Source organism: Peromyscus californicus, unplaced genomic scaffold (assembly GCF_007827085.1).
Source record: "Peromyscus californicus insignis strain IS unplaced genomic scaffold, ASM782708v3 Scaffold_16__1_contigs__length_79575227, whole genome shotgun sequence".
NCBI classification, from domain to species: Eukaryota; Metazoa; Chordata; class Mammalia; order Rodentia; family Cricetidae; genus Peromyscus; species Peromyscus californicus.
This window is the reverse complement of record NW_026294458.1, coordinates 39892840-39908129: the sequence shown is the minus strand read 5'-3', so window position 1 is coordinate 39908129 and position 15290 is coordinate 39892840.

The window sequence follows — 15290 nt, the reverse complement described above, 5'->3', positions numbered from 1 at the left end:
GAAGTCAAATTATCCTTCTACAGATGACATAATTCTATACTTAAAAGACTAAATCATCCACCAGAAAATTCCAACATCTAACAAACACATTCAAAACAGTTACAGGATACAAAATCAATATATATACAAACATCCATGTAGACAAATTTCTAAACAGTCTTATTAAATAAGAAACACAGAGCCAAATACAGAGGTAATAGCTGAAGAGATCAGAGAAATAGGGAATAGCCACGACTAGCCTGAGCTTACCACCATACTGTAACTTCCAAGAGAAAGCTTCTTCCTATCTAAACTGCATTTTATTGCCTTCCTGTTCTGCCTTCTCATTGGCTCTAAGCCACATGACTTCCTCATCACTGCCTGTCTATACAGACTTCCAGGCCTCTATGGTTGGTACTGGGATTAAAGGCATGTGTCACCATGCTTGGCTGTGTCCTTGACCACACAGAGACTCTGCCTGCCACGTGATCTGATTAAGGGCATGGGCTACCACTGCCTGACTGTGCTTATGGCTCACTATGTGATCTCCAGGTAAACTTTATTTATTAACATACAAATAAAATATCACCACACATACATACATGCTACACATGTACATACATATATACACAGACACATATATATGTATATGTTTTCATATATACAAATAACAATCCCGCTGAGAAAGGTCCTAGGAAAAACATCCCATTTATAAGACAGAGAAAGAAAAAAACCTAGAACTCAACTTAACCAAGGACATGAAAGACCTCCATGACATTGAGATACTGAACAAAGTAATCACAGAAAATAATATATGATGGGAAAACATCCATGCCTTTGGACTAGAAGAATTAACATTGTGAAAACAGCTGTATTATAAAAAATAACCTATGGATTCAATAAATGCCTACCAAACTTCTAATGTCATTCTTCACCGAACTAGAGATAATGGTCAGAAAAGGACTTGTATCATAGAACAAACAATACTGAAATATTTTTATAGAGACACGAAAAAGGAAAAGGGAAAGATGAAGCAAAACAAAATGGAAAGAAAGGGGAAGGGATGAGAAAACAGTAAGAGATCACAATGTAACTGAAGGAAAAGCAAGCAAAAAACTGGATAAAAAAATAGAAACTGTGGTGATATAGTGTGTCCCCCAACATATTGTACACCCTAATAAAGCTTATCTGAGGATCAGAGGAAAAAGCCAGCTACTATATTAAACATAAAAGTCAGGCAATGGTAGCACACACCTTTTATCCTAGCATTCAGGAGTCAGAGATCCATCTGGATCTCTGTGAGTTCAAGGCCACATAGGGAACAGAGCCAGGTGTGGTGGCACACGCCTTTAATCCCAGCACTAACCATAGAGGTCTGGAGGTCTGTACAGACAGACAGGAAGTGATGTAGCTGGGCAGAGAGAGGAAGTAAGATGGCAGGGACAGAAAGGCTAAAGGCATGGGTATACAGGAAGTAGCTCTCTTTGGAAGAAGAGGAGTTGGTAAGGTGAGGTTGGCTGTGGCTTGTCTTATTTCTCTGATCTTTCAGTTTTTACCCCAATATCTGGCTCTGGTTTTTTTTTTATTAATAAAACTGCTTAGCAATTTGTCTGACAAGAAACAGAAAAATAATTGTTTGTATGTGCATGTAGAGACCCGATGTGGGATATTTAACTATGTAAAGATGTGTTACATTTGTTTCTGTGGCATTTGCTTAGTGATGTAAGGATGTCCGAAATTTGTTTATGCTTCATTTGTTTAATTATAAAAAGATGTGTTTCACCTTGCCAGCCTAAGGCACCTGATTGGCCTAATAAAAAGCTGAATGGCCAATAGCTAGGCATGAGAGGGACAGGTGGGGCTGGTAGGCAGAGAGAATAAATAGGAGGAGAAATCTAGGCTTGAGAAGAATGAGAAGAAGGAGAAGAGAATGAGGGAGAGAGGGAGACACCTGGGGCCAGAAGCCAGGCAGACACCAGCCAGCCAGACACAGAGTGGGAAAAGGAGGACATACAGAAAGAAAAACTAAGCAGCCATGAGCCAAAATGCAGATGAAGAGAAACAGGTCAAGTTATAAGAGCTAGCGATAAATGAGCTAAGATAAGGCCGAGGATTCATAACAAATAAGAAGTCTCCATGTCATGATTTGGGAGCTGGTTGGTGGCCTAAAAGAGAAAGCCTGCTGCAGAGACCAGAGGACAGTATTGATTGTTGTTCCTCAAGTACTATCCCTCCCCCATTTCTTTCTTTTTTTTTTTTTTGAGACAAGGTGTCCTATTCTCCTGAGAGTTGCCAAGTAGGCTAAGCCGACTGGCCAATGAGTCCAGAGGTCCTCCTGTCTCCATCTCCTTAGCACTGGGTTTACAAGTATGCGCCGTCGTCACGCCCTGTTGTTTCTGTTCATTTGTTTTTTAATGTGGGTTGCAAACTTCAAGCTTGCAAGGCAACCCCTTTACTGCCTGAGCTGTCACTCCAACCCCTCCCTGCTTTATTATGTTGAGCCAGCTGGTGCCTTTCCACACACTAGTGCTTGTTTTATGACATTGGCTATGACAATGTTCAGTCCATGTGTGCTTGGAATTATTGTCTCCTTCTAATGGATCGTTCCCTCAAGCAACGTGAAGTGATACTCATCTCTATTGAATAATTTTGGCTAGAAGTTTTATTAGTTACTTTCCTGTTGTGGTGATAAAATACTATGGCCTAAGGAATGTAGGGTAGAGCTGATTTTGGCTTACGGTTCTCGAGAAATAAGAGTCTGCCATGGTCCGGAAGGCATGGCATGGTGGCATGAACCAGAAGCTGGCTGATGATATTTTCTTTTCTTTTCTTTTTAACCTTTATTAATTCTTTGTGGATTTCACATTGTGGATTCTGATCCCACTTATCTTCCTGTCTCCTCAAATTTGTCCTCTTCCCTTGCAACCCCCCCCCCCCCCGCCCTGAATCAAACCAAATTTAAAAGAAAAACCCAAAATCAAACAAAACAGAGACAAAACAAAACAGGAGAATCTTGTCATGGTAGCTATAGTGGTCTGAAAGGGGGTCACAATTAACCAGGAGCCACTGGCCCCACCTGAGCTATATTTTAATCATGTACAAGAAGTTCAGGAAGCAGGGCCAAGGGGCAAGGCTACCCTCAGTGACCTCCTCAAACAAGCCCTTACCTCCTAGAAGTTCAAAAACCTTCCCAAACAGTACCAACAACCGGAAACCAAGTTTTCAAATACACGAGCCTGTAGAAACATTTCTCATTCAAATCACCTCACAAGTTCAACTTTTCAGATGTAAGCATGGCTACCCTTGCTTCCTCCCCTCAAAATCATCTATATTGTGGGGTGAAAAGGGCCAAGAAAAAACACCCTGACCCTAACTGGACCCCAGGACCAGGGCTTGAAATCCCACCAATCCCTGAGCTTGTCCCAGAGTCAGGCTGCAGAATCCCACCAATCTTTGAGCACAGAACCCCACAAATCCCTGACATCCCTGAGCTCAAAATGCCACCAATTCCTGAACTTGCCCCAGAATCAGATCACAAAATTCCACCAATCCCAAGCCACCCTGGAAAGCTCTGCCCCCAACTCCAAGAAATCCTATATGTGGTCTATACCCTGTTCAATTTGCTGCTGTTTCTCACCCAAGGCAGCTACCCTCCTGGATTCTTTCTTCCCAATAAATCTCTTGAGTGAGATTTGTTGTGCAGTGTGATACTTGCTGGAGGAGAGCCCCACTGTAACAGTTGTCACCAGAGCAGAGTGGAGCAGAGAACTGTAACACTTTTGCTGAGGAAGCTTTCCCCTAGAGGAGCAAAGTTGTTACACTCTGGGGGACCCAAGCAGAGCTGTAACACTTTTGCTGGGGAAACTTTCCCCTAGCTCTAACACTTCCCTGGACCTGAGCAGAGCTGTAACACTTTTCCAGAGCTGTAACAACTTCACTGGGGAAACTCTTCCCTGCAGTAACAAGAGTTATTACAGTTATATTGGGGAAGTTGCCCTGGAGCAGGGCTGTAAGGTACTATGCTTAAGGTGACTTTGTGGTGTTCCTTGGTTCCCTACTGCCAGGATACCTTTCCATTTGATCTGCAATGTTTACATTCTTACTATAATACAAATAGGGAAACCTTAGAGTTGAAACATAAAGATCACAACAAAGACTTTCTTCTTTACTACACAAAATATGACCCAGCAATAAAAAAAAACCAACCATTTTTTCCTTTTCCAATAAAACAAATGGCATGGCTTGATAATAAATAAGTTTGAATACAGACAAATTAAATTGACCTGCTACCTTATTGAGGAAGTTTTATCATAATTTACTGTATCTTCACTAATAAAATATTTAGCCCCTAAAGCAGCAGTCATTTATAGTAATTCTGGTATCAATATCAATGGGAGAAAATGGTTTAAAAATGGTGCAAAAGGCATTCTGGATTGTAGTACAACATATCCCAGAAAGAATATGAATATAAGTTTGTTATTTTTTTTTTTTTTTTGGTTTTTCGAGACAGGGTTTCTCTGTGTAGCTTTGCGCCTTTCCTGGAACTCATTTGGTAGTCCAGGCTGGCCTCGAACTCACAGAGATCCGCCTGGCTCTGCCTCCCGAGTGCTGGGATTAAAGGCGTGCGCCACCACCGCCCGGCAAGTTTGTTATTTTATATATACATACTCCAAGGAGTCTGCCAGTACCCAAAGTAATTTATTGCTGGGTTTTAGAGTTTCAGTTGAGATAACTGCTCTGTATCTGAGATTTGAAACTGTATGATTTGGTAATTCCCCCATATGTCTTTCAATATTATTTCTTTGTTTTGTATATTTAGCATTTTAACTATAGTGTGATGCAGGAAGGTGTTCTAAAAGTCACTTATGTTCGGATGGCCATCTTTTTCCTAGATTTGGAAAATTTTTATAAAATACAGCTCCTAAACTTTTAGCTTATATTTCTTCTATATCATGGTACATAAATTTGATCTTTTAATAATGTCAAATAGATCTTTGTAGTGGATAGCTGTTCTGATTATGACCTTGAAGCACTGCCCCTAGAGAGGTAACTGCTACACCTGCCTATGACCTTGAAGGACATGCCCCTGGGGTGTGGCTTCTGGGGACCCTTAAGACCTGGAATGCACATGCACAGCTCTCTTTGATCCCTCCTGGTTTGGATGCTGAGATGGGCCAGGCAGATCTTGAACCAGGCAGAAGATCAGTGTGGACCATAGCTTGGTTTTCTAGGATTTTATGATGAATCTCTCATGCTATAGTGAGTTTTATCCCCTAAAAAATTCCTTTGCCTATTATACAGACTCTGTGGATTTCTAGCTATAGATCTTATATGCTCAGCTTAGAATTTCCTATTATTGTAACCTTTTGCTGTTGGTTAAGCAGCGGCACTCATGCTGACAGAGGAGAGTGCTGGATGTATCGGTGATGGAAGAGTCATGAGCCATAGTTACCTTTCTAGAGCTTTATTGGGAGAGAAAGGGGGAGAGAGAAACAGAGAAACCGAGAAACCACGCAGAGGGAAGAGAACGGAAGGAGAGAGTGCAGCAAGAGAAAAGGCACAGAGGGCAAGCCCGTTTTTTAGGCTGGGATGCCATTGTAGGCTAGTGACATAATTAAGGACATAATCCTTACATTTGCTGTTTGAATGTCTTAATTAATCTACTTTGTCTTCAAGCCCTTACATTGTCTTCCTTCCCATCAATTCTATTGGTAGGCTTTACACTGAAGTTTTTTTTTTTTTTAAATTGAGCTTCTCATTTCCAAAATTACAATTTGATTTTTTCACATATGTAGAAGAAAAGAGAACAAAGATGGGATAAAATAAACCAATGGAATTAGATGAAAGAAAGAAACATAAAACCGAAATGCAAAATTATTTTCTAATTGAGGTACTTGGATTGGAGAATTTTCTTTTTTGGACCTTTAATGTTGGAACCCATGAGGTCTGCAAGGGGCAAGGGCTCAGTGTAATGGGTTGTAACTGAGGCCTGTTGTGTTCTCTCCAAAGTTCCATTAATAGATTGGCATTGTATATTGATGACCCTTGCTCACATTTCCTTGCACCCTGGCAATTAAGTGAATGTTGATCTTAGCAGGGATGTATTTACACCAAATGGTTCTGCCAAATGCCTCTGAGAGCTTCCACTAGCCCTGAGAATTTCAGAAGCATGTGTGCTAGCCAGGCACTTGTTCCAGAGTCTCTCTGTGTGATGGGCTGCACGGTAAAGTATAAAGTCTCCAGGGGCTCTGATGAAATTAGGTGGCACTTGGGCCACACAGGCATGCACTCAGTTCAGAGGACCTCAGTCTGTTCACCCACATGGAAGGCTTCTGTTCAAGCTAAAGCATATCTCTGAAGTCCAGAGAATAGGCGATACACATGGATCATTGTGCTCTGTACTGGAGCGGGGGCGGAGGGAAGGGATTTGATGGGAGGGAGTGGATGACAAGAACTAAACAATCCGCTGGCCTTGGGCTCTATGCTTTCAGCCAAGCAACCACAGGAAAACATGCGACTAGTCTTTCTCCTTGCTCACTCTGTTGTGCCTGAAGGCCAATTGTTGGAATGATTCCTTGCATTATAAGTACCCTGTAAATAGAAGTGTGGGCATAGTGCCTGAACAATGGCTTCATTTTCTCCAGGTGTCTTTTGAGAGTCCAAAATGCAGTTACATGAATCAATCTGAACTGGCAGGGCAAGGCACAGGTGCTGAGTGATCCTGCATGCCTTAGTGACACCAGTCCGTGTCCCAGAAGTGATGCCAAACACACTTGTACTCACACACAGCTAGTCTTTATGTAGGTCAGCTGCAGTGCCCTAGTGGAAGTGCCCTCCCTTCTTCCCTTCTATAGCTGGTCTATCTTTCTCACCACATGGGCATGTGTCAACAAATCTACATCAAGTTACAACCTGTTTTCTGGGCCCCCTCTGTACTTCATGGTGGTCACTAGTTCAGCCAATGGAGAAGAGGGGAGCCTTTGGTGATTAGAGACATAAAAATATTGAGACACCTCCTTCCCTGTGGGTAAAATGTTCTCTGTAAGACATTTATTAAGATGATTCCTTACCACCACTCCAGGGACTGAACTAGAAAGAACCAGGGACCCTTGTCTTCATCTTGCCGCTTGTATTTCAGACTTCCTGCACTTTGTTAGATTGTTAGAGTTAGAGCCCGTGCCCTTGCAGGTCTCACTGGGGCTTTTCTCTTCTGCTTAAAACAAAACAAGGGGGTTCTTCACCTTTCCAGCATTTTCCCTAACACTAATGTTAGGATTTATTGTTCCTGTTAAAAATCTAAAGTTTAGAGCCAGCCAGCAGGTGAGAGACCCGCAGGCAGGCCACACCACCACTCACGCCACCACCACCCACTGGACTCTGGTACCTCCAAGACCCACTCTGCTGCCCCAACCCACCCCAGCATCCTCCCCTTGACCAACCATCCATGCGACATCAGCAGCCCCTATAGGTACAAGTGCCACCCACACCAGTTGGAAGAACAGGCGACTGAATGGTCTCCCTGCTAAACTGCCCCAACTTCTAGGCCCTAAGCTCCAGTGCACACCCCTTGCCCCTCCTCTGCCGGGGACCAGCCTCAGCAGTTTCGGGGGTCCAAAGGATGGGATACCTGGAAGGCACAGTAACGACTCAGAGATAGTGCTCATGCGAGCTGACAGGTCACTCTGGGCTTCTCTGCTACAGCTTCCTTAGCTTCTGCTTTTGCCCTGGTGACCTCAGTCTTTTATTATCATGAGCAAGGGGAAACAGAAAGGAAAGGGGAAATCACCCAATACAAAATGTTCTCATGATTCCAAAGGTTATTCTTAGAAAATCACCAATATAGTCTTCATCATCTTTTACTAAACACAGGAACTATCCCAGACTTAACACCAAAGCAAGCATAATCTATTTTTATTATTAATGATTATACAATCTTCTGAGCACTTGACCCAGAGGCTAGCAACATGCAATTTCGCAAAAAAGGTAAAAATAAGAACAGTGGTCAATGTACCAGACAGTCATTTCCTTCTCACACAGCCTGCTCCGACCTCAAGACCCCTGCAGCCACCTAAGTTCCCCCTCAGTCCTCTGCAAACACCCAGCCCTGTGACTGGTGGGCCGCAATAACCTCAGACAAGAAATCTGTTCCTGCAAGTCAGCAACTTCTGTCCTTCTTATCCCAACAATTCCAAGGAAGACCTGATCCAACTTTTAGAGCTTCCATGAAAGGAAACTCACCTTTTCAATCTAGGAACCCAATAAAACCTGCAGCAATCACTCCAACAATTGCCACATTGTCTCCACACTCCTTCAAGAGGAATCAAAATATTGGATTAAAGTTGCCATTTCCCTTTCTTGGTGGAGGCCACTATTTTCCTCCTAGTCTAGGTTCGCACACTTTAGTTTCTCATCCTGTCTATATGTTACTCCACCCACAGTCTTCAGCCAATACCCCTTAGGGTCTCAAGTTTTACACAATGCCCTTGGAATACCCTCAGAAACTGAATTATTCATCACGGCCAATTTGAGTCCAGTGTATTGATACACATCATACCATGTGCTATAGTTGACCACACATTTGGTGCAGTTTATCCAAGCCTGAAAAGCTTCCCCAGGCTGCAGGTTCTTTCCCATGACCTGCATAACTGCCTTGACCCCAGCCTGAGTGATCATCTCTGTATAATTTCCCGTGACATTTACTTCACTCCTTTCCTGTATCACAGAAATCACCATTGATCGAGGAACATAGAACATGAAGATCAGACAGAAGAAAAAGACTAGCATTACAAGAAGTAATTATATGGAGGAGGACATGCATGTGCATGTCATAAAGCATGACCTTGGGACACGTAGGCCTTGGTCCTCTAGAGGCACGCTAAGCAGAAGGTCCGGAGGGGAACACACGGAGGGTTGATGGTCCACAATCTCGGGTCCCTCTTCTCCAGTCTCTGCTGACAGCATGTCAGGCACCTTACGTGCCATCCCTGGTACTCCCTCTCCCGTCTCAGCTCTAGCAAGGCCCCTGGGCCCTGCTCCCAAATCTAGTGGAACCCCACTGCTCTGGTGCAGTCCCCAGCAGCTGGCCAGCAGGTGAGGGACATGCAGGCTGTACCACCATCACCGACACCCACCCACTGGACTCTGTTCCCACAAGACTGCACTTGGCCGCTCAAGCCCACCTACCCCAGCAGCCTCCCGGTGGACAGCCCTCCCCAGCAACATCAGCAGATCCTATAGGCATAAACACTGCTCACACCCAGTTGGAAGAACAGGTTCCATAGACACAAGTAAAGCCCATACCAGCTGGAAGAAGTGGAAGATATGCTGGATGTAGGCACCCAAACACCCACAAACCTCAGCTGAGACAACCCTACTGGACCTGACTGCTTAGCTGGAAATGTCCAGCTCAATCCTGCTTGATGTGGAAAGCCCCACTTCCGTCTCTTCAAACCCTGCCCTCTCAGAGAATCTCCAGCAAAGAAAATCCACATTCATGTCAGCTGTGGTGGCTCCTCTCCCAAAGTTTCCAGTGGTCCAATCCTCACCTAAAGCATTCCATACTTGGGCACCAATCCAGCTTATGGAGGACACGTCATCATCCCTTGCCTACAGGGTATTTATGCTCTCTGCTTTAGTTCAGGCATGTGACATCTTCTGCCTCTTCTCCTGCCTTGGTCCCTGGGAGCTAGAGAACTCACTCAGTTGTTGCTTTGCTCAAAATAAACCTGTTCTTTTACTCTTTCAATTTGGCTTGATCTGGCTTACTGCGTTGGCAGAGAAACCTACGATCATGTTACAGAAAACCTATTACTGATGACCAGCCAATCACCAGAACCCTTGGCCATTCAGGCCAAAAGACAATAAAGGAAACAGATAATAAAGGAACATAAGACCCATCCAACAAAGACATCACAAGAGTCAAAACCTGTACGTATAATTATCTCATACACAGATGAGCAAAAGCAGTGTAAGAATACATGCAACAACATAAAGGGCAATATGGCACCACCAGACTTGATCTCTTTGAAATAAGAAGTCGAGAGCTACACTCAGTGGGCTGAATGAACACCAGGCTTTGTGCCAGGCCTCTTTTACCTGCATTACGTTGAATTCCTGCACCCAAATTATGACATGTAATAAAGCCTGAGAAAGTGGACCCATTGATGGAAAGGCCTGATAGAAGTTAGGCCACCGTGGAGCATGATCGTGAAGGATATATTGAGCCCCAGTCCTTTCTAGTTCTCTCTCTCTCTCTCTCTCTCTCTCTCTCTCTCTCTCTCTCTCTCTCTCTCTCTCCTCACTAGGCACGAACAGACTTCCTCTACCATGTGTTTCAGTCGTGATATTCTGTCTCATCACAGGCCCGAAAGTGACTGAGTCAAGCCATGATGGACTGAAATCTCTGAACTGTGAGCCAAATAAACTTCCTATTTTAAGTCGTATATTTTGTCATGGTGGGGGAAGCTGACAGAGTAAGTCACTAAAGTTCAAACAGGTATAGACATATATGAGGGGGAGTCATAGTAACTTGCTCTTTGCTCCTTCCATAGCCGAAGATGAGGGAAGGGGGAGTCCAGAAAAAAACTCCTTTCATACTTCATTTAATAACCACATCATTCCAGCCAAACACCAGTAAAAATTGTGGCCCACTCATATCACACTCACAAAGGCCAGAGGGCAACCGGATGCTTGCTCTTACCAGTCTATGACAAGGTAAAGATGTCAAACTCCTTAACAAAACAATAGCAAATATAATGCAGCAGTAGGTAAAGAGAAATACCCAGAACCAACTAGGGTTTTCCCAGTGATGCAAGCCCTGTTCAGTACTCAGAAGCCAATCAGCATAATCCTGTTGTAAGTCATAAAATATCCATGTGTGTAGACAAGCACTTAGGAAAATTGAGCATCATAAAAGTTCCAAAGAAGTGGGAACAAAGAGGGACTTTTAAGCTTTGATAAGAGGCAGGTACCAAAAAGCTTTTCATGTTTAATGTGAAAGACAAGATAGTTTTGGTACATGCTTTATGATTACATTGAAGTAACATTTTGTTTCAGTGACAGAACTGTGACACAGAGCAGGTAAGTGGTTGTTCAGGTTTAAGGAAGGTGTAGGGTGGGAAGGAAGTGGGTGTGGCTATAACAGGGCATCATATGGAATGTTTGTGGTAATGGGAACATTCTTTCACTTGGCTGTGCTTCAATGTTGCTAGGAAACAGCATGGTAAGGCATAGTATAGCTGAGGGAAAGTAATGAATGGACCCCTGAATCAGATTGTTCCTACTGATTACCTGTGCACCTACAACTACCTCAAAAACAAAAGGCTTAATTTTAAGAAAGTTTCCAAATCTCTCCCTCACTTCCTCCTAGGCCACATTTCTCTGTGCAGAAGTTTGTTCCCTTAATGAAGCCCTTTCCAGAACGAATCATCTTTCTGCCTCTCCTGGGTGATGTCCTGGATGGAAGAGGTTGGGGATTGTTACTTTTTTAATTGGAAGTTTGGGGTTCTGCCTTGACCATCATGGAGAATGTTGTCCATTATTTCTTTAATGGCAGCACCAGGCCAACTGGATTCACCCTATAGTCTGTAATCTGATGTGCTAAATTGACATGATCCTAGATAGTAAGGATAGTGAACACTTGGCTGAGTGCTTGGCTCAGAGTCCTCCCATAGGAGGCTGTATGCACCCAAGAGGGGTCCTCCAGGATTGCTGTAGGCTTTATTGCAAGGCACTTGTCATTCTTGTACCTGATCCTCTGGACAAAGATGCTTTACGTGAATAATGAATAAATGGAAAATAGATGAGGCTATGGACACATTGACTTTGCAGTGGTAAAAGCAGACAGACATAGAGAAAGATGGGCATTCATGATACTTTTTTTTTCTTTCAAAATTGTCCTGAAGCTTCCCCTATCCAAGGAAAAGGCCTCGATGCTGCTCTCCCAAAATGCTGTAAGGACCTTACATTCTGTCATCCCATCCATGTCCATTACAATTTAACAGCCATTCCCTTTACCATTGCCAAGTCCATCTAAAACAACAGCCGGGAATGGCATAGACTTTCCATAGAAAGCACGTGTTAACATCTTTTTTACTCCTGTCAATCACACTTTGGTATAAACAATGCCATTCAGCTAGTGACATGGATAAGTTGGGCAAGTTGGACCAGCTACCCTATAATAATTCTTCACCCAAACAACAACTGGCCTCAATCATTGCTTCTTAGCTGGAACCCTAACACTTACCAATTGGTGAGTCAGCAGGCCACACTGGAAACACTGGCTTATGTACCCTGACTCATTCTCCACTGATCCAAGCTCCTCCAAGGACACCAGTAATTGCCAGCAACACTGGTGTTTCTTGTAATGCCCAATATGTCCCCAAGGCTGTATATCTAGAGTTGAGTCAGGTACTCACTTCTTTCTCTCCCTAAAACATAATGAGCTCTATCTGAAAAATGATCATACAATGTCTATAAGTGTTTTAACAAACATAACCATGTAATTTTTATTACAGTCGCTGATGTGGCATGGGAAAAAGAACTAAGGGCTGGAGAGATGGCTCAGTGGGTAAAGGCACTTACTTCCAAGTCTGATGACACGATCTCTCAGACCCCTTGGTGGAACAAGGGAACTGACCCCCATAAGTTGTCCTCTGACTTGCACATGTGCGTCTTGGCATGTGTAAATACACACACAAAATAAACAAATAGACAAATAAATTTAGAGAAAAGGGCTTCCTTTAGTTATTTGGAGGAGCTGTCCAGAAAGTTGAGTGACACATTATTTATGTACATCCTATTGGCAGTTTTACCCACCCTAGGGATTACTCAGCTAGAAAAAGATTTGCTGTACCACTTACTGTAATGAAGTCATTAATGACATCACCTTGGACCTTGCAGTCATTCAGGTTAGCTTCAGGTTACTGGCATGGATGGTTGTGGATGATACACTTAGCCCTTACTACTCATGGTAGAGTCTATAATCACTATCTATCCTGTTGAATCTGTGTAAATGTCATGCACCAAATGATGAAGTGGGAGAGAGAGAGAGAGAGAGAGAGAGAGAGAGAGAGAGAGAGAGAGAGAGAGAGAGAGGAGGGCCATTGGCTTTATAAGGTTGATTCTAATGGCGTATGGCATTTATGCACCTGGTTTGATCCAGGGGCTTCTGCAGGAAGAGAAATGGGTCTTGCATCTGTACCACAGGGCAGCAGATGCTTGCAGTGATGCTGCTGCTGCTATATAAGACAAGTGTGGTATATTTTGTCCCCGCCACCATTGATTGTATTAATCAGATTGGCTGATGTGAAAACGCACTCAGGAAACTATGTTCCTACTGAAGATGTCATAGAAGCAAGGGGTGGATGTTATTAGAGACAATTTTCTGCATAGATGCCCCAATAACAGAAGCATTGAGAGTTCTTTTGCAAACATCTCAAGAATGTTTGTGTGCCCCTCACCAACCATCCCCAGTGGCACCATCGACCACTGGAGCCATATGGGTCCCTTGCACCGATTAGGAAGAGGTAAGTCCCTGATCTCCCCACTGGACAGCCCAGTTCTCTAACCTGTAGCCCCCCAGGACATATTCCACGCCCCTTCACTGCTGCTCTAGAGACTGGGCCTGTAGCCTGCTCCTGGGCTCCATCGCCAGCCATCCCCTGTGGCACCAGCAACCACCAGAGCCATACAGTCCCCCTGCACCGATAGGGAAAAGTTACCATTAGAGCCATATGCCCCTCCTATACCTTCTTCATCGATTGGGGAAGAAGAGCGACCACTGGAGCAGCAGTCCCTACCTGCACAAACCGGAAGAAGAACGATCAGGAGCTCCATGTGTTCGGATTAAAGGAAAAAATAGGTAGAGGGCCGCATAAGAACACATTCAACAATATAAAGAGCAATATGGCACCACCAGAACCTAGTGATCCTACAACAGAAAGACCTGAACATCCCAACACAGATGATCCAGAAGATTATGAAGATTATAGAAACCCTAAAAGAGGAAATGAAAAAATTCCCTTAAAGAAATGGAGAAAAAGACAAACAAAAATTGGAGGAAATCAATAAGTCCCTTAAAGAAAGCCATGAAACCCAAGAAAAAACAGTCAAACAGGTGAAGGAAACAGTTCAAGACTTGAAAATTGAAATAGAAGCAATAAAGAAAACACAAACCGAGGTAATTCAGAGAAAGGAAAATCTGAGTAAACAAACAAGAACTACAGATGCAAGCATAACCAACAGAATATAAGAGATGGAAGAAAGAATCTCAAGCATTGAGGATACAATAGAGGAAATAGATTCATTGGTCAAAGAAAATGTTAAACCCAGCAAAATTTTAACATAAAACATCCAGAAAATCTGGGACATCATGAAAAGACCAAACCTAAGAATAATAGGGATAAAAGAAGGAGAATTCCAGCTCAAAGGCACAGAAAATATATTCAACAAAATGATAGAAGAAAACTTTCCCAACCTAAAGAAAGACATGCCTATGAAGGTACAAGAAGCTTACAGAACACCAAATAGAATGGATCACAAAACAAGTCCCCTCACCACATAGTAGTCAAAACACTAAACATATAGAATAAAGAAAGAATATTAAGAGCAGGAAAGGAAAAAGATCAAGTAATATATAAAGTTATATAGTTTCAGAACTATCAGAATTACACCCAACTTCCCAATGGAAACTCTGAAAGCCAAAAAGTCCTGGACAGATAGACGTTCTTCAGATACTAAGAGACCACAGATGCCAGCCCAGACTGCTACACCCAGCAAAGCTTTCAATCACTATAGATGGAGAAGGTAAGATATTCCATGATTTAAACATTACATATCCATAAATCCAGCCCTACAGAAAGTACTAGAAGGAAAATTCCAACCCAAGGACATTAGCTGCAACCACCAAAACACAGGCAATAGATAACCTCACACGAGAAAATCACACACACACACACACACACACACACACACACACACACACACACAACCACCACTACTAACAAAACAAAAATAACAAGAATTAACAATCACTTGTCATTAATATCTCTTAATATCAATGGACTCAATTCACCTATAAAAAGACACAGACTAACAGAATTGATATGAAAATAGGATCCATTCTTCTGCTGCATACAAGAAACACACCTCAATCACAAAGAAACCCTGTCTTGGAAAAACCAAAAAAAAATTAATTAAAAGAGATCGAGAAGGACATTACATACTCATCACAGGAAAGATCCACCAAGATGAAGTCTCAATTCTGAACATTTATGCCCAAATACAAGGGCACCCACATTTGTAAAAGAAAC